Below are 19,286 nucleotides of genomic sequence, written 5' to 3' on the forward strand. Positions count from 1 at the left end.
ATTTTCATCTATGGCGTATTACCCAGCTGTGACCATATCTTGACAGGGGCCCCCCTCAGTACTCTTGTCCATGCACTCGTAATCTCGAGATTAGACCATTGTAACACACTCTACGTGAGGCTGCCTTTGAGATTGATGCGGAAACTTCAAATAGTGCAAAATGCGGCAGCCAGGCTTCTTAGTGGCGTGAGAAAATATCAGCATATCTCCCCCACCCTGGCTACTTTGCACTGGTTGCCCATTCGTTTCCGCATTGATTTCAAAGTATTAATGATGACGTATAAAGCCCTAAATGGTTTGGGACCTCGATACCTGGCAGATCGCCTTCTCCCACCCAGGTCTACCCGAATCACTTGACAAAGCCAGCAGGGACGGCTGAGGGGCCTTATGCCGAGAGAGGCCTGGAAGGAAAGAGGAAGAAACCGGACCTTCTCAGCAGTGGCCCCTCGGCTATGGAATAGCCTCCCAACAGAAATCCGCTTGGCTCCCTCCCTGGGCGTTTTTAAAACCCATTTAAAAACTTGGCTCTTTAGGCAGGCCTTCCCTCCAGTCAATTAACTGATTTTCTGTTTTTTAAGTATCCCATCTTGACAATGTATATAGATATTAGTTAGTAAGTTTTTATTATGTATGTTATTTTATTATTGTGTTTTATTATTCATGTAAGCTGCCCCGAGTAGACTTTGTCTAGGGGGGGCGGAGTATAAATTCAATAAAAGTAAAAGAAAAGTAAAGTAAAAAAGTAAAGTATTCTAGATTCTCAAGCCTAGCCAAACAGAAAGGTATTCTGGCTTAGCAGGTCTTGAAGGCATTCTGAGCCTGTAGAGTTCCAAAAAACAAAACAAAACATTGTTTTCACCACTACAGTGGGGACCAAATGTTCACAGCATAAATGAAACCTACCAAAATAACATTTGTTTTGTAGTCATCCTTTTCTGATCTTCAGCAGTTGATTTCAAAGTGAAATCTGGCTGCCAGGTCTGATATAAAACAGGCTGTTTGCCTGTCAGTAGCTCAGCTTTTTTCAACATGATCAATTCCTCTCTTTAAAAGAGGAGAGCTGTAGACCTGTGGTAGACCACATGCTTTTGAAGACAGAAGGTCCCAGACTCCATCTGTGTCTCCTCTGGTTGAAAGGATCAGGTAGCAGGTGGTGATGATGGAAATGACTTTCCACGGTTTGGACATCCTGGAGAGCCACTGTATTTAGGAAATACTGGCCTCGGTGGGTAAACAGCCAAATCTGGTGTACAGCAATTGCCTATGTTCCTTTGTGTAAAGTTACTGGATGATTTCATAGTTCATACATATGTGCCTGGGCGGCAAGAATGAAGACAGTCATCAGCAAATAGATAGGGGTGATGGTTTTGTTCTGGAGCACAGTGGAGGCAGAGGATCAAAGCAACATTTGACCTTCAATCTAAACCTTAATAGACTATTGCTTCCATCATGCCTCACCATTGCCCAGGCTGGCAGATGGGAAGCACAATTCAGTAGTATTCAGAGGGCCACAGGTTCCCCAGACTTTGATTAAAGCCTGTCTTCATCCCCCACAATGCTGAGCTACCCAACACCATTAATCATACAATCTTACAAGGGCAACCCATGTGACAAATGTCATGTCTCATTTAGCCTCAGAAAAGTATCTTCAAAATTATTCAAGCAGATTTCAGATGGCTCCAGAGACCAAGTATCCGTCCTTCATTTTCTCCATACCACATCAGCAATAAGAAAGACGGGGAGTGATAGTGTGAGGAGGTGATGCCAGTCAGGTTAACAGATTGTCTGAAAATCTATATAACAGAACCTATTATCTTTTCAGCATATGGATGGATATAATATTTATTTCATAGCATGGTCGCTCTGATATGAATGTACAAATGTATATATACCCAATACAGAATGTCCACCATGTGCAGTCTTAGAAAAGCAGAAAAGCTTATACATTCCAGTTGTTAAATGATGCAACGTCCAGGTGGATATTTAATGGGCCATAGCAAATCTTGAATGACACGGCAGACTCCATAAATAATCCTTTTAAACAGATAGAACAGACTCTCTTTTTATGAAAAGCTATTACCAGCTTTCCTCACATGGCAGCCATATTTTTAGTGTAGTGTTTTTAGTGTCTCCCAAGGACACGCACATGTGAGTGTCTGATTTATCTGCTTTAGTTAATAAAACAAAGAGACCGATCCAGAACACAGCAACAGCACTAGGTTCATTGTGTTTGGTTTGTTGTCCAAAGATATACCACACCAAAGATATACCACAACAAAAGGCCTAGTTGGACCAGAGCCTAGATCCCATCACAAGGCCCCCTGAGTCAAGCATTCTGTTTCTTGTAATGACCAGTTAGGTGACCCATTTCCCAGAGAAATTATACTACTACTAATAATAATAATAATTGTGTGCTATCAAGTCAATTCTGACTTATGGTGACCCCTTTCCAGGATTTTCTAGGTAGAGAATACACAGAAGTGATTGACCATTCCCTTCTTTCTTTCTTTCTTTCTTTCTTTCTTTCTTTCTTTCTTTCTTTCTTTCTTTCTTTCTTTCTTTATTTATTTATTTATTTATTTATTTATTTATTTATTTATTTATTTATTCGATTTTTACCCCCCCTCTAGACAACATCTACTCGGGGCGGCTTACATAGGTTAAAACACATTAAAATAGCATATAAATAACATATATAGTGCAATTATTATAATTAATATTATCCAAGATGGCAAAACTCAAAAACAGAAGAAAAAGAAAGAAAAGATCACTTAGTTGACTGGAGGAAAGGCCTGTTTGAATAACCAGGTTTTTAGTTGGCTTTTGAAAACACCCAGCGAGGGTGCCAGCCAAATTTCAGTGGGGAGGGTGTTCCACAGCCGAGGGGCGACCGCCGAGAAGGCCCGGTTTCTTGTTTTCACCTTCCGGGCCTCCCTCGGCGTCAGTCCCGTCAGCCGTCCCTGTTGGCTATGTTGGGTGATTCGGGTAGATCTAGGCGGGAGGAGGCGATCTGCCAAATATTGAGGTCCCAAACCGTTTCTTCTTGGGCCACCCTGGGACTGTGCAGCATTGCCCAAAGCCACCTAGCAGGGCTCTACTCACAGAGGTGGAGACCCACTTTATTGAGGCATTCTGTGCTAGTCCTTCTGCCTGAAGAGCTGTAATCTCTCACATAAGAGACTGCTCAGCCTCTGACATCTTCCCCAGAGGCCCTCCAGCCACCTCTACAGGCACATTTGGTAGGAAGGTGAGAGACAGGCTTCTCAGGGACTTCTTCCAGGTTCAAGAATTCTTATCCAAAGTGGACAAAGCTGCTGCCCATATCACCCCAGCTGCCCCTCTGCCAGCAGACAAAACTTTTAGGTTGAGGTAAACTTTCGGACTGGATGCTAGGAAAGGTTTTCAGTGGTTTGGTGAAAATACTTTTTTTTTAAAAAAATGTTTTTCAAAGTGGCTTTGAACTCAATTCCATTTTACACTGTCATTGGGTAATTTTATTGTAGTGTATTGCAATGTAGAATTTTAATTCCAAATCATAGGGTGAAAATGGTGGATACCATTGTGATAAATAAATGAATTTATCAATACATTTGTTTTGCCTCAGAGAAACTGATTGCAGTATTTTCACTGCACTCTGATGAATGTATGAAGGAGAAATTATTTTCCAAGTAGATGCTTTCTAACTTATAGACATGGTGTAGAGGGGTGGGGTATAAATCCAATAAATAAATAAATAAATAAATAAATAAATAAATAAATAAATAAATAAATAAATAAATAAATAAATAAATAAATAAATGAATAAATGAATGAATGAATGAATGAATGAATAAATAAATAAATAAATAAATAAATAAATAAATAAACAAACAAACAAACAAACAAACAAACAAACAAACAAATAAATAAATAAATAAATAAATAATCCTAATCCCAAGATCTATGAACTCCCCAGAGTTTATTTCCAAATGATATATTTAAATGACCATACTTTTGAGCTCAGGGCTTCCCCAAAAGATTTAGCAGCTGCAGGTGAAGGATGAGATGGCCCCCAGTGACTGTACAGATGTCGACTGGATTGGTAGTGGAATCTTCCTTCAGCACTGGCACTGGTGGGACAGCATCCTGCACTGCATCTTTAAGGTCAGGATGCTACCTTAAAGAGTGCTGACCAGCTAGGCCATGTGGCACAAATAGCTCTGTCCTTCAGTTGGGGCACATTAAGGGGAATTCTATATGACAGAGAGTTTACTCATTACAACATTGTCCTGTGTTAACAGAGATCATTGTCTAGGGGGGTAAAAATCTAACAAACAAACAAACAAACAAACAAACAAACAAACAAACAAACAAACAAATAGTGGTATTAGGAGAGGGAATTCTTTCGGAACTGAGAACTTCCTAGCACAGCAGGAGTTTCTCTCAATTGCCACATTTTATAGATTATCTTGCTATTTGTTCCTGATTAGTCATCATGAAGTAATCACAGATTCCTCTGAATGGATGATTCCTCTGTCACGAAAGGTTGCCAGAATACTATATCTGGCACAGTAATGGGCTTCATTTTGCAATGATGGGGTATTTGTAGAGTATAATTTGGCCTTGAGACATATTGAGGCCCTAAACTGGACCTACGGCATTTGTGGGAATAAAAGAATTTCAGGCTACACCTGTTAAAATATTGCTTCCACATAACTAGTTTAAAGGACTCCGTAGTATCATCAAATAGATGTGTGCTATTCAAACTGGATTTTTGTTTTGTTTGGTGTTTTGGGCAGGGGGGTTCAGGGGACCTAGGCTGCAGCTTACTTAACTTGTGTGTAAATCCAGCAATACTCCTCAACCCATTGCTGCTGGCTACCATCATCTGCCATTGGAGGAGGTGGCCCCACTCTGTTAAATGACAGAGTTGGTCCTATTTAACCTCTATACAAAATGCCTTTGTGTGTTTACCTAATTTCTTTGCTTTGCCGTGTGGCCCAATACCAAAGAAGTCAGGCCTCCTGCACCTTCAGGAACTGTGAGGAAGCAGTGTTTTAGCAGGTGTAGCGTGGACCTCTCTCTCCCCACAACTATCCAAGGTCCACAAAGCCCTCAGCTCTTTTTGCACCTCAGGCGCACCTACTCTTGAGGCATTGCAAAACCATGCGAGTAAAAACCACCACTCTTTTCTTAAAGGCCGCTGTTGATTTTTTCTGCAGAGGTTTCTGAAAAATGAGTGTACAATATATTGACATGTTGGCTCCTGTTCATATTGTTGTTGGCACTCTGAGGGAAAGCTTTAGGAAGCATAACTTTCCTTTATGAAAGAAGTGTTGACTTTCCCCTTCTAAAGCATGTTTACCTATTGACTAATACTGGAACCCATTTCTTTACTGTAGTCCTCCTTCTGACTGACTTTGATGAAAAACCTTTTGTCAAAACACAGCCTCTCTTCTAGAACAGTGCAAACCTTGGCATCGTGAGGCTGAATCCACCTTAGAACAAGGGTTCTTCACATTTTTTAGTATTCCTAGGCTATCTCTATGGGACACAAACATAACAAGAGTTTTGTCGTCATGGTTTGTCTCACAACAATAGTGCAGAAACTTGAGTTTCTAGGCAGAATGGCCACTTATGTGTCACCCAAAAGAGGAAAGGTACCTGCAAAAAGGATAGCAAAACAAGGCACATGTGTGCGTGGTGTGCATTCACAGGTATAAGAATACACTTGGAAACAATGTCTCTACCTTTCACTATCAGGGGGGAATATTATGGCCAGGGGATGTGCATGCCTGCTCACCCTGTTGATGCAGCTGTTGATAGCCATCCTTCCCATAGCTCTTTATTATTAAACTGTACATGGACAAGACTACCCTTCAAATGGAGGATGACTTCAGATATGGGACTGCCCTAAGTAAACATAAATGTAAGCAATACTCACAAAATTCAGTTTAGGCTGTCATGATTTGATGAGTCACCTCAATGAGAAATCTTGAGACCCTGTCAGATACTTCACTTCCAAGCAAGAGCAAGGTAAGCTGCTGTTTGAAATAGAAGGTTTGTTCTTTACATTGTAACAGATTTTTCTCTGATGCTATCAATATGTTTTCTTGTCATCCGTATGATGTAAGCCTTGTCTCAATTCAAAACAGCAACAAAATTTGTGACTTTCTGGGATTTTCTTGTCTCCTTCTTAGGTATGGTTTAATTTTCATTTGAGTTTTATTCCTGAGGTGGAATTCAGTGCTATGAATGGGTGGATGCAAAAGAGCAAGTTTATGCATTTCATAAGTGGCAATCAAAGATACAGGCATGAGTAACAGCTTCTTCTTCTTCTTCTTTTTTGCAAGTACAGTCCTTTCTATCTCATTAAGAAGTAAAAGACTGGATAAAGGCTATAGTTTTCTTCTGCTGTGTGAAGCATGTTGGGGATTATGGTTTTTGCAAGGATGTGTGTGAGGGGAGCATATTCAGCCCCTCTGATTTGGAAGCTTTCAGTTAAGCTGCCAATATTAGCTGTAAACACTAAGAACAAGACAAAACAAACACCATCAAGAACAACTATAAAGGAGAATCTGCAGGAGAGAAGTTGATTTCCACACATTTATTAAATGATTTCTTCAGATTTCCTGAAGAGAAAGAGTTTTGGTTCACAAGGATTTTAAAAATTAATTTTGGGTACAGATGTCAGGAAGTCCATGCTTCTTCTTGAAGAATGGGAGTTTGGGATTGGAGCATGAGTTTGAACTTTTCCCCTGTGTGGAAGAAACCAATGGGGCTTATTTCTCTCAGCAAAGTCTCTCTTTAATGTGTAGAAATATTTCCACAACACACACACACACACACGCACACAAACATATACATGCATAGGAGAGAGAGAGAGAGAGAGAGAGAGAGAGAGAGAGAGAGAGAGAGAGAGAAACAAGCCAAGCACTGACTGTTTAAAAAGATACAATTCTTAAATATCTACACAACAAAGCAGCAGCCACCATAATTTTGCACAAATTTCTGTCAAAACCATTTTTGCTTTAAAGTGGCATTTGCACAATTATATTGAATTTGCTTAGATACACATGTCACGTTCCCTCCTGTCCCTTGGGTGTTTCACCAATCACAGGGCACAAGCTATGTGTTGTGTCGCTGCCACCAGTTGGTTACAACATTGTAATCAATCACAGAGGTCCAGGCAATGTGTCATTTTAAAAAGAACCAAATACAAGTTGTTTCTTATTACAAATGATGAAAGTACAATCAATGTCGTTAACTATTAGCAGAACACCCTGCTTCATCCACTCTCAACCACTAACCCTCTCTCTCCACCCCAAACTCCAAAATCACCAATCCTCCAATCTCCACTCTCCAAACTCCTAATCTCAAACTCTCTAATCTCCGTTCTCTCAATTTAATCACTTCCTCTTCCTGCAGAGACCCTTATATCTCGTGACTCCGCCTCTCCAGCACTCTCATTGGTCCATGCAGGTAGCACATTAATATTCATGACTTATATGGATGCCACATTCCTCCCCCCTTAATAAGTTTGTGACAGGAGGGGAAACTTAACAGTTTGCCCTCATAAACAAACAAAAATACATGGGAGAATGCAAATATTAACCATTACTTACATTATTAAGGATACATTACTTACATTAATAAAGATTACATTACATTATTCTTACATTACTAAGGATACTTACTGTTATTTTTACCATCACAATACATACCTCCTAGTTTATTAATATCCAAGTAAATTTTTCATTTTAAGCATACATATAACCTAACTATTACACAAACAGAACAGTTAATATTGAACTCAGATGAAAACAAAGAGTTTTTTCAAGTCATTTGGCCTTTGAGACAAGGCATCAGCAACCACATTCTGGATCCCTTTTATGATGCAGATTTCAAAGTCAAAGTCTTGTAGAATCAGCACCCATCTCATCAGTTTCCTGCTTTTGGCTTGAATAGTCCTTAGCCATAGAAGAGGAGAGTGGTCAGTGCACAGCACAAATCTTCTCACCCAAATGTACGGCTTCAGCTTTTGCAGTGTCAATATGATAGCTAGACACTCTTTTTCTATTGTGGACAAGTGTTTCTCATTCGACTGAAGTTTCTTGCTGATGTACATCACCCGGTGCAGATTTCCACTGTTGTCAGCTTGGCTCAACATGGCTCCCAGTGCCACATTCGACACATCCACGTAGATAATGAACTCAAGGATGAAGTTGGGTACAATAAGGACAGGTCCTGAAGTCAGCGCCCTGGCACTTTGATTGAAGGCTACCTGGCACTCTGATGTCCACTGGATGTTTTCAGCTTGATTCTTTGGGGTTAAGTTAGATACAGTGGGGTCTCGACTTACGAACAACCCTACTTACGAACAATTCAACTTACGAACCCACCCTATAGGGGAAATAAGGACTCGACATACGAACTTCCTTTGAGTTACGTACAGGGAAAAAAGTCCCCCCTCCCTCCCCTTAGAGGCTTCTGGAGGGGAAAAAAGGGTCAGAAACTTAAAAATAAATAAAAGAAAGTCACTTACCAGGCCTTGGTAGCCCCCAAACAGCAGGAAAAAGAGCAGGAAACAGCTAAAAGCCCACACCAGAAGGGAGCCTGGCAGCCATTTTGTGCTTTCCCGCCCCCGCTCCTGCACTCTCCTCTCCCCGCCTATCAGCTGATGGGCTGGCTCTGAAGAGGCTTGGGGGGGCTTGCTCAGCACCTAAAAAGCCTGCCTGTGTGTCTTTGTGCTGAAAAAATCAGCACAACATGCTTTAAAACATGATTTAAAATTGGCTTCATTGAAAAAAAAGATTTCTAAAGTGCTTTGCAAACTGTTCCCTGCCTTCCTCCTCCTTTCCTGAACCTAAGGGAAAAAAATGAAAAAAATCCCCCTCTACTGGCAGAAAGCGGAATAGCAGCTTCCCATTAGTTTCTATGGACAGAAAAGAGCAGATACAGATTAAATGGTTTTCAATGCATTTCTATGGGAAATGCAGATTCGACCTAAGAACTTTTCGACTTACAAACTGCCTTCCAATACGGATTAAGTTCGTAAATCGAGACCCACTGTAATGGGGATGCCATCTTGCTGAAATTTGGCATGAAGCAACGATAGTAGCCAGCTAACCCTAAGATTGCTCTGATTATCTTCCATGGACAGAGTTAAAAGTTATAACGCTGGAAGATGAGCCTCTCAGGTTGGAAGGCATCCAACACGCTACTGAGGAAGAGCAGAGGACAACTACAAGTAGCTCCAGAACTAATGAAGTAGTTGGGCCAAAGCTGAAAGGATGCTCAGGTGTGGATGTGCCGGGAAGTGAAAGGAAAATCCAATGCTGCAAAGAAAAAAAAAATACTCCATGAGAACCTGGAATATAAGATCTATGAACCTTGGTAAGCTGGATGTGGTCAAATTTATTTATTTATTTATTTATTTATTTATTTATTTATTTATTTATTTATTTATTTATTTATTTATTTTATACCCCGCCTATCTGCTCAAACAGGAGATGGCAAGAATAAACATTGACATATTGGGCATCAGTGAACTAAAATGGACGGGAATGAGCGAATTCAATTCAGACGATTATCATATCTACTATTGTGGGCAAGACTCCTGTAGAAGAAATGGAGTAGCCCTCATAGTCAACAAAAGAGTGAGAAAAGCTGTACAATCTCAGAAATGATAGAATGATTTCAATACGAATCCAAGGCAGACCTTTCAACATCACAGTAATCCAAGTTTATGCACCAACCACTCATGCTGAAGAGGCTGAAATTGACCAATTCTATGAAGACTTACAACACCCTTCTAGAACTGACACCAAAGAAAGATGTTCTTTTCATTATATGGGACCGGAATGCTAAAGTAGGGAGTCAAGAGATAAAAGGAACAAAAGGAAAGTTTGGCCTTGGAGTTCAAAATGAAGCAGGGCAAGGGCTAATAGAGTTTTGTCAAGAAAACAAGCTGGTCATCACACTCTTTTCAAACAACACAAGAGGCAACTCTACACATGGACATCACCAGATGGGCAATACCGAAATCAGACTGATTATGTTCTCTGCAGCCAAAGATGGAGAAGGTCTATACAGTCAGCAAAAACAAGACCTGGAGCTGATTGTGGCTCTGATCATCAGCTTCTCATTGCAAAATTCAAGCTTAAACTGAAGAAAGTAGGAAAAACCACTGTGCCAGTCAGGTATAATCTAAATCAAATCCCTTATGAATACACAGTGGAAGTGAAGAACAGATTTAAGGAACTAGATTTAGTGGGCAGAGTGCCTGAAGAACTATGGATGGAGGCTCATAACACTGTACAGGAGGCAGCAACAAAAATCATTCCAAAGAAAAGAAAATGCAAGAAAACAAAGTGGCTGTCCAACGAGGCCTTACAAATAGCAGAGAATGGAAGGAGAACAAATGCAAGGAAGGGAGATAGGGAAAGTTACAGAAAATGGAATGCAGACTTCTAAAGAATAGTAAGGAGAGATACTGTAAGAGGGCCTTCTTAAATGAACAGTGGAAAGAAATAGAGGAAAGAAATAGTGGAAAGAAATAGAGGAAAAGGAAAAACAAGAGATCTCTTCAAGAAAATTGGAGATATTAAAGGAACATTTTGTGCAAAGACAGACATGATAAAGGACAAAATGGTAGGGACCTAACAGAAGCAGATGAAGAAGACGTGGCAAGAATACACAGAGGAATTATACCAGAAAGATCTGGATATCCCAGACAAGCCAGATAGTGTGGTTGCTGATGTTGAGCCAGACATCCTGGAGAGTGAAGTCAAGTGGGCCTTAGAAAGCCTGGCTAACAACAAGGCCAGTGGAGGTGATGGCATTCCAGTTGAACTATTTAAAATCTTAAAATATGATGCTGTTAAGTTGCTACACTTAAGTTTGGAAAACTCAGCAGTGGCCAGAGGATTGGAAAAGATCATTCTACATCCCAATCCCAAAAAGGGGCAGTGCCAAAGAATGCTCCAACTACAGTACAATTGCACTAATTTCACACGCTAGCGAGGTTATGCTCAAAATCCTCCAAGGTAGGCTACAGCAGTATGTGGACTGAGAACTCCCAGAAGTACAAGCTGGATTCCGAAGGGGCAGAGGAACTAGAGACCGAATTGCTAACATGTGCTGGATTATGGAGAAAGCCAGAGAGTTCCAGAAAAACATCTACTTCTGCTTCATTGACTACGCAAAAGCTTTTGACTGTGTAGACCACAGAAAACTGTGCATGTTCTTCAAGAAATGGGAGTGCCTGACCACCTTATCTTTCTCCTGAGAAACCTATATGTGGGACAGGAAGCAACAGTTAGAACTGGATATGGAACAACTGATTGGTTCAAAATTGGGAAAAGAGTAACGACAAGGCTGTATATTATTTCCCTGCTTATTTAACTTATATGCAGAATACATCATGCTAAAGGCTGGACTGGAGGAATCCCAAGCTGGAATTAAGATTGCCGGAAGAAATATCAACAACCTCCGATATGGAGTTGATACTACTCTGATGGCAGAAAGTGAGGAGGAATTAAAGAACCTCATAATGAGGGTGAAAGAGAGCACAAAAAATGGTCTATAGCTCAACATTAAAAAACCCCTAAGATCATGGCCACTGGTCCCATCACCTTCAGGCAAATAGAAGGGGAAGATATAGAGGTAGTGACACATTTTACTTTCCTGGGCTCCGTGATCACTGCAGATGGTGACAGCAGTCATGAAATTAAAAGATGCCTGCTTCTTGGAAGGAAACAAAATTATAATAAATTAAAAGTAGATATGAAAAAGAAACTAAAGGAATATACTAACTTAAAACTTTCTTGGTTTGGAAGGATTGCACTGATAAAAATGAAGATTCTACCAAAAATTAATTTTTTATTTAGAATCTTACCAGTACAGAAAGATAGAGGAAGAAGAGGATTACCACAAGAGGTCCTGATAGAAGATGGATTTTTTTCAAACTTACAGCAGGGCTGTAAAGAATTCACAGAGAATCTTTACTTGGAAATTACAATGCTTCCTCAAGTGATTTTTTTAAATTCCTTTTTTAAAAACTTGCAAGTTATATACAAAGATGCATGTAACTTTTAGACCAATTTAGCCCCCAAACAAAAAGACACTTGATGCTTCTTCATGAAGCACCTTTTGAATTTCATGAAATTCTTCTGAAGAGAGAAAAAAAAACTTTTTGTCTGTTCATAGAATCATGAAGTTGGAAGGGCCTATAAGGCCATTGAGTCCTGCTCAATGCAGGAATACAAATTAAAGGACATCTTTTTGGAGGTTGTCTAAATTTCTCTTGAATGCCTCCAGTGTTGGAGCACTCACCACCTCTTGAGGCAAATGGTTCCATTGCTGTACTGCTCTAACAGTTAGGAAATTTTTCCTGATGTTCAACAGGAATCTGGCTTCCTGTAATTTGAGCCCATTGTTGTGTGCCCCACACTTGGGGATGATCACAATCAAGTCTTGTCCCTCCTTTATATGACAGCCTTTCAAGTATTTGAAAAATGCTACCATATCTCCCCTCAGTCTTCTTTTATCACAGCTAAATATGCCCAGTTCTTTCAGTCTTTCTTCATAGGGCTTGGTTTTCAGCCATCCTTGTTGCCCTCCTCTGGACTTGTTCCAATTTGTCAGGATCCTTCTTGAAGTGTGGTGTCCAGAACTGTTTGCTTACTCAAATATGGAGAAAATATTTGAAAATAGAGCCCTTTACCTGCATTTGAAAGTAACAAAATGCTAGAAGACAGAGATGTAACTCTGTTGGGTTGACTGGGACTTTAATTCAGGATGCCGAAATTTAGAGAGTGCAAAAATTGGTGAATGGACAGCTCTGAACATGCTTGTCAGCATTTGGTACTGGAAGGTATCAGACAGCTATACGTAACCGTGGAGGTGCAGATACATTCAGTATTTCTACATTGGCAACTATCCATGTGCATTAGCACATGCACATTTTATGCAAATTGCTATTTTGTCCTCCCCCCCCTCCCATGATGCAGTCTTTGGGGTTGGAGAGAATGGTCACCCTAATAAGCCACTTCTAGGAGATCTGATGGATTGCAAAATCATATGGATGAAGTGGTGGTCTCTAAGACAGGTGTGTAGACTTAACACTCTTAAATCCTTTGTGCTGTTAGAGGAATACATTTTGGATCAATGCATTCAGTGACTGATGGGTGGTGGAATAAATCATCTCAAAATGATGTTGGAAGTGGTATAAGCAGGTGCTAAAGGGGACTTTGCAGCTGCCGCTGAGGCAGTCCAGTCCTGAGGAAGGAGAAGCAGATCCATAATTGGAGTGAACTTTCCATGACACCCGTCCAATGCAGAAATGGGGGTGAGATCATACTCTGGAGCTCCCCCTGAAATTATTAATCCTCTAACCTTTCCAAAATGCTTAATCTGGACTAATTATCGCTCCCCCTCCTGCTGATGTCAACCCAGCCAAAGCGTGACTCACCCCACCATTGACCTAGTTACTCTTTGTTATAAGCATGTAGTAAGAGGTGTTCATGGGATAGCCAAAGCTACACTTCCTCGAAACTCAAAATCAAAGCCAACAGCTAATAGCAAAACCACAGCATGAAGCCATACTATGTGCAGCTGCATGATCTAATGCAGAATCTATTACAAACGTTTTTGTGCCATGATGAGATTACGACCTCGCTGTTAACCTTCCCGCATCGTTTCAACCTTCCAGGAGCAGAGCTATTTAAAAATATCTTGCATAGGTAAGTGAGTCAGGAGCTCCTTCTGCTATCCGGATCATCCTAATGTTATTGAGTGGCAAGTGAATTTTTTATTTGGGGCTCAGCTCAAGGACAACATATTTCTTGCTTGTATATAAAAGATGAATTTGGGACCAAATTATAGATATAGATGCAATTTGCAACTGTGTGTCATGATTCACAGGTAATCATGGAGAGCCGTAATGTGAATGGAGGGGAAAGTTTAAACCATTATGAGCCTCGACTCCTAGCAGAGTCATTCAAGATGGAGTGGTCAAAATTGAGGCACTAGATTAAGATGCATCTGCCCTCTTCAAGGCAGCTACTGGGCAGCAGTTCTTCTGGTTTACAGTTAATTACGCTTAGTAATGCAAATCTGTTACTGTATTTATGTGGATTTTAAATTAATTAGAAATGCTATTTAAGTTTTACTTTGGCACTAGGATTCTTTTAGTATTCTTCAACAGTACTGCAATCTGCTCTTGGTCTTATTTTGATGAGAGGATACAGCTTGTCCATCTCCTGCTTCCAATTATGTAGTTCATTTGATTTCTATATCTGGTGATGTCCACGTGTACAGTCATCTGTTCAGTTGCTTGGAGCATGTATTTGCAATAGACAGATTGCTGACTTCACAGAAGTCTGTGAGTCATTCTCCTGCTTCATTTCTGTCCCAAATTTTCCAATGACATGTGCGTCTGCATTGTTTCCTACATTTATGTTCCAGTCACATATCATTATAAGTATGTCTTTTTTTGGTATATGATCAATTTCCATCTGGATGCTTGTATAAAAGCTTTCATTTTCTTCTTCTTCACAATCTCTAATAGGAGCATGGACTTGAATGGTGTTTACGCTCATAGGTTTTCCCATACCATTTTGTTATATTACATTATAGCCTCTAACTGCTTGTGCTACATTGTGCCTCAGTATCAGAGCCATTCCTTTTCTTCTAAGTCGGATAACTTATCACCCAGAGATTTTTCTTGTTTATGAAACTTCTGGAGTTCCAATGGTGATGGGGGTGGAGAAACTATTGGAAGCTATGGAGCACCAGCGACAGCTGAAATTGATGCTGGCAGACCATGGAGGCTAACTGAGGCTAACTTTTGTACTGTGCAAAAGGAGGAAATGGAAAAAACACTGCTGAACTTTTCTTACTTTGAAAACCCACAGAAACGTATAGTTGGGAAGTATTATTTATTTCTCTATCTCACTCTGTTACATACAAATACCACATCTGCATATCCTATACTGGCTTTACTTGTTGATTCTGTATTTGCATAAAAACACACTAAGATGTTGGCTTGATCAGACCAAAGCCTCGTTTTGTCCACCATTTTGTTCCAGGAAAAAAAAGGGGGGGAACTAGCCATTGCTTTTACAGAAATACTAATTTATGTATTTATCCGTGCCTGCTGATCACCCCCTAACCCAAGTTCTCAGGCAATGTACAATGAACAATTTATAGCTTTTTGAAAATAACTAGAAAACATTAGTCACTGCTTCGAAAAATGTAACCATATCTGTTTCTCCTCTTGTTTTTGAAATGTAGCTCACTTTCTCTGCTATTTTTTTGCTGTCTTCCCCCAACCCCCCATCTCCTTACTCCCTTTCTCTCTCTTCTATCAAAATCTCTGTTTCCCTCATGCAGAGCTTCGTAATGCTGGTGGAAGAAGAGATGTTATAGCAGTTTAAAAGACACAAGCCCATTTCAGACTTTTTCAGAGGGGGGGAGAAGCAGATGTTGGTGGGGCTGCCGTTTCTATGTGTATGTGATACTCTTATTGACACAGGTGCAGCTGCCCTGCCAGTATTGGCACAGGGCTGCCCTCAGCTCTCCAGTTACGTTCCTTTTTTTTGCCACCAACAGCGCACAGCTGCTGGCTAACTGTTTTAGATTCTGGCATGGGAAAGATTCAGATGCGCGGCATTAAGTTCGACGGCCGTGGTGGTACAGCAATGATCCCCTCATCCAGAAAAGGAAATACAAAACTTCTGAGAAAGTCAACCTGGAGACCAAATCCCATGAGAGAAAAGGATAATCTCATGTGATGGTCTCCAACAGAGCTGATTTTATACAGCGACAACTGTATTTTTATGTATCTATTTATACCCCTACCCCTAGAGGGGCCTCCCAGTGGCCTATCACCTAGGCGGTGTTCAGCCTCAGCCAAGCCCCATCATCACTGGCTTGTTAGCCATTCCCTAGGCCTTAGCAATTGCATTGTTTAAGCAGAAATGTGGATGTTTGCCTTCGTAGACTGCAGCTTGTACAATTCTTTAGACAACGATGTCTCCTAAAATGCACAAACCTGTTTATCTCTAGTTTTTTTTTAAAAAATCAACAAAACAAAGATACTTTGTGGTTCCCAAAATGTTCAAGATGTAAAGATAAATAGATTTTCAGTGGGAGGTATGTTTCAGGATGTGACTACATTGCAATTGTTGTTTAGTCGTTGTGTCCGACTCTTCGTGACTCTTCGTGACCTCATGGACCACAGCACACCAGGCCCTCCTGTCTTCCACTTCACTCTACATTGTGCTGTGTTTTTTAAAACCCATTTTTGGTTGTGTGTTTTTGTGTGCGGGGGGTGTTCTCTGCACTGGCATCTTTATATCTCAAGACGAGACATAGAAGATGGGGAAGGACAGAATGCAGGCCAATGGATGGAAAGACCCATGAGTGGATCAAAGTGCCAATCCTGGGTCAATTTAAGACGTTTAAAGAGTGGTATAGTCCCTTGCACTGGATCAACCTGGTTCAGTTGAGGCTGCCCTATGAGGATGAGAGAGGGACACAAAGACTGCATGGCATGAATTGATATGATAATACTCTGACACAACTGTTAGATTATTTGGGCAATGTAGTCACACCTTGTTGTTGCGGTTATAGCACATATCATGTTGTTGTTGTTTAGTCGTTTAGTCGTGTCCGACTCTTTGTGACCCCATAGACCAGAGCACGCCAGGCCCTCCTGTCTTCCACTGCCTCCCGGAGTTGTGTCAAATTCATGTTGGTAGCTTCGATGACACTGTCCAACCATCTCATCCTTGGTCGTCCCCTTCTCCTCTTGCCGTCACACTTTCCCAACATCAGGGTCTTTTCCAGGGAGTCTTCTCCTCTCATGAGATGGCCAAAGCTTCAGGATCAGCTTCAGGATCTGTCCGTCCAGTGAGCACTCACACCTTAGTCTCTCTCATTTGATTCCAAAGTGTTTATCTTTGGCTGGCTTACGTAGGGAGGGCAATTCCAGGTAGAGATCTCATTATGCTAGCCACTTGCCAGTGTGCCAGTTTCAAATGCAAGCAGGATTATTATTTGCATTACACGTGGTGACACCTGTCTGAGGGGGAAAAATCCACTTTGCTGCTTTCACATCTTTTACATAGCATTGCCTGTATGTTCTTTTGTTCAGCCTCTTTCCTTTTTCAGACGACTACTCTGCTGCTTCCCCATCTCTTTCTGCCCTCAGAAGCCTCTTCCTCCTCTCTTTTCCTAAGTGAATGGCTAGTCACTTTGATTCTCTTTGCTATGCATCAAGAAGCTTTATTTCTAACTAATAGCATAATAGAGTAATCCTATGCATGTCAGAAGCTCCTGTTGACCTTAAAGGGAATTATTTACAGGTAAATGTAAGTAAGGTTGCACTACGTGTGCTTGCGGCTAGTGATGAGGAAGACTCAAAACATGAAAAAGGCAATTGCCGAGGGCATCTAAAACACAAATGGTTCATGTTTACAAAAGGAAGGTAATGAAACGTTCATGTTTCTTTTGTGTCTCATCATTTGTGTAATGTCAACATCAGCAGTCAATTAGAATGCCCAAAAGTAGCAGAGAGGGAATTTCAAATCTGTTCGTTCGTTCGTTTAGTCGTTTAGTCATGTCCGACTCTTCGTGACCCCATGGACCAGAGCACGCCAGGCCCTCCTATCTTCCACTGCCGTAGTTGTGTCAATTTCATGTTGGTTGCTTCGCAGACACTGTCCAACCATCTCATCCTCTGTCGTCCCCTTCTCCTCTTGCCTTCACACGTTCCCAACATTAAGGTCTTTTCCAGGGAGTCTTCTCTTCTCATGAGATGGCCAAAGTATTGGAGCCTCAGCTTCAGGATCTGTCTTTCCAGTGAGCACTCAGGGTTGATTTCCTTTAGAATTGATAGGTTTGTTCTCCTTGCAGTCTGTAAAAGAGCCTAAAACCCAATAAGGAGTGTTCTTTGCTTCAGTTGTTATTGTGTGTTAGTTCCTGATGCCCCCCATTCTGCATTGCTGCCTCTGTGACTCATGCTTTCTTTGCCTCCATTTTGGATCCCCCTCCTATTTTTTTTCTTAAGGGGGAAGATTTCCCCAAATCCTTTGGATTCTTTTTGCAGCTTGTTTGCGCAAGCTTGCCTCCTTGAGATTATTTTTTGAATCCCCACCCACCCAATTTCTTTGGAAATCTTTTCTTCTTTTTTCGTATGTGTTTTGTTGTTGTTGGCTGGTTTTGTTTTGGCCCATTTCCTTCATGGATTACTGCCTGATCTGTCTTCTGCTGCCTTCTGGACTCAAAGAAGAGAAGAGAAGGCATCTCCCTGTATTCTAGTATTTGTGACCAGGCTGGGGGCTTTAACAGTATTTTTTGCATTTATTTTCTTGCTTGCTTTTCTTGGTTTTTGGTAGAAGGGGCTCTCTTTATGTGTTCTTTTTTGCTTTGTTAGTTAGGTAATTAGTTTTGTAGTGTGTGTGTGTTTTCCCAGTTTGACTGAGAGTTTTTTTAAAAGTTATTTGGTTATTTACTGTGTATTTATTCTATTACATGTATATATTTTGGTGTTTCTTTGTTTTTTGGTGGGGGAAGCACTGCTTTATTTTTTCTGGGGCATGTGTGAGCCTGGGGTAGACATTTTGACCTGCCAGTATGTCACTTGGCTGTGTGAGTGGTTGTTGTTTGGGGTGCCTCTCTCTTGTTTGATTGTTGCTTGCTTTGGTGAGTAGGTATCTCTCTGTGCCAGGCAGCCATTGCCTAGCTGGCTGAGTGCTTTGTCATTTTTGTTGTTGTTGTTATGCTACCCAGACCCAGAGTGCTTTTGCTATACTATGTGGATTGGTAACAAACTCGTTCTGTTGTTTTCTCTGGTCTCAGGATGCCTGCTTTTGAAGTAGATTGGTTCTCTGTGGCCTTGCCTCTGTTTTTTTGGAATAGTTTTTAAGGGTTTTGGAGTGCCAGAAAACAAAAATGGGGAAACACAAAACAAATGGAAACTCCCACAGAGGCTTTCTCTTTCATGTAAAAATGAAAGAACCAGTTCACAAACACTACAAAAATGAAAGACACCTCCTGAAAGAAACTGAAATGAAAGACGTACAAAAGGGCTTTGGACCACTTAAAGTTTGCCCTAATGCTCCTTTGAGATCTGCAAATGCCCGTCAATAGGAAGCAAAGGATTGGGGTCAAAAACACACCCCTCAAATGTGGCAGACCCAATTGGCCCTCCACCCACTAATCCCAGTCATGGCTTTATCCTCCACACAGCCTAAATCTTTCCACTTTAAAAGGAGCGGAATCGGGGCAGGGGGACAGGT

The sequence above is a fragment of the Pogona vitticeps genome, chromosome 2, assembly GCF_051106095.1.
Source record: "Pogona vitticeps strain Pit_001003342236 chromosome 2, PviZW2.1, whole genome shotgun sequence".
NCBI lineage: Eukaryota > Metazoa > Chordata > Lepidosauria > Squamata > Agamidae > Pogona > Pogona vitticeps.